Source organism: Oryx dammah, unplaced genomic scaffold (assembly GCF_014754425.2).
Source record: "Oryx dammah isolate SB20612 unplaced genomic scaffold, SCBI_Odam_1.1 HiC_scaffold_26, whole genome shotgun sequence".
Taxonomy (NCBI): Eukaryota; Metazoa; Chordata; class Mammalia; order Artiodactyla; family Bovidae; genus Oryx; species Oryx dammah.
In genome coordinates, this window is record NW_024070210.1 from 9,870,602 (window position 1) to 9,871,877 (window position 1,276).

The following is a 1,276-nucleotide window of genomic DNA, read 5'->3' on the forward strand; positions in this document are numbered from 1 at the left end:
ACTCATATCCTCTCCCCACCTCTCCCATTTCCTTCCACCCTCTCTCCCTCCCTTTCTCTGTCTCACACACACTTACTCAAAGAGCATCTATGCAAACATCACCGTCAGCACCAAGGACAGCAACCTTCAGTTTAACACAGGTGTCAAAGACCATCCTCAGAAACCAGGTATACATCTTAGGAGCTCTTCTCTATTTTTTTAATTTGTTTATTTTTAACTGAAGGATAATTGCTTTATAATATTGTGCTTGTTTGTGTCATACATCAACACATATCAGCCGCAGATATGCACATGTCCCCTCAGTCTTAAACCTCCCATCCCATCCCACATCTCTAGGTTGTCACAGAGCCCTGATTTGAGTTCCCTGAGTCATATAGGAAATTCAGGAGCTCTTTTGAATTCAGATGAGAAATGCTTGGCTGCCCGGCTAGCTCAGTTGGTAGAGCATGGGACCTTTAATCCCAGGGCCGTGGGTTCAAGGCCCACGTTGGGCAGTTGCCCTTCAACATTTGGGGCTTCCCTTGTAGCTCAGCTGGTAAAGAATCCGCTTGCAATGTGGGAGACCTGCGTTCAATTTCTGGATTGGAAGATCCCCTGGAGAAGTGATAGGCTTCCCATTCCAATATTCTTGGGCTTCCCTGATAGCTCAGCTGGTAAAGAATCCACTTGCACTGTGGGAGACCTGGGTTCAATCCCTGGGTTGGAAGGATCCCCTGAAGAAAGGGAAAGGCTACCCGCTCCAGTATTCTGGCCTAGAGAATTTCACGGACTATACAGTCCATGGGGTTGCAAAGAGTCAGACACTACTGAGTGACTTTCACTTTCACTTTCTAGAAGTGCTTGAAGTTTAACTCAAAGTTGTAAACACCTGATCTATAATACTACTTTTCTTTTCAGAATATGATTATCTGTATTTATTAAAACAGTGGACAATTTACTATGTGTTCAGAATAAATAATTGACAAAACTGAGGATCAGAGCCTGCCAGAGCTAGAAAGATCCTTCAGGAGTCTTCAACCCAGCCTCTGTTTTGTAAAGATGAAAAGAATGAGGACAAAACGTTATGAAGGTAGTTTTTAAACAGACTTTTTAGTCTGGTTATTATAGAAATGGTAATGTTTCTATGTACTTCAAAATTTTGACAAAATTGAGGGGAGAGGTTCAAGTTCACAGTACTTGAAGACAGAGTTTTTATTCAAAAAGATTCCAGCAATCACTTGTCACATGAAAAATGCCAAGTCAAAAATTTTAAATCTAACCCTTGACTCTAACACAT

General features: G+C 41.8%; 1 non-coding gene across 1 annotated transcript; it reads left to right on the forward strand.

The window, feature by feature from the left end:
- The first annotated feature begins 421 nt into the window (after positions 1-421).
- On the forward strand, positions 422-494 carry TRNAK-UUU. Its single transcript has one exon. It is a non-coding gene; the product is annotated as a tRNA-Lys (tRNA).
- The last annotated feature ends 782 nt before the right edge of the window (positions 495-1,276 follow it).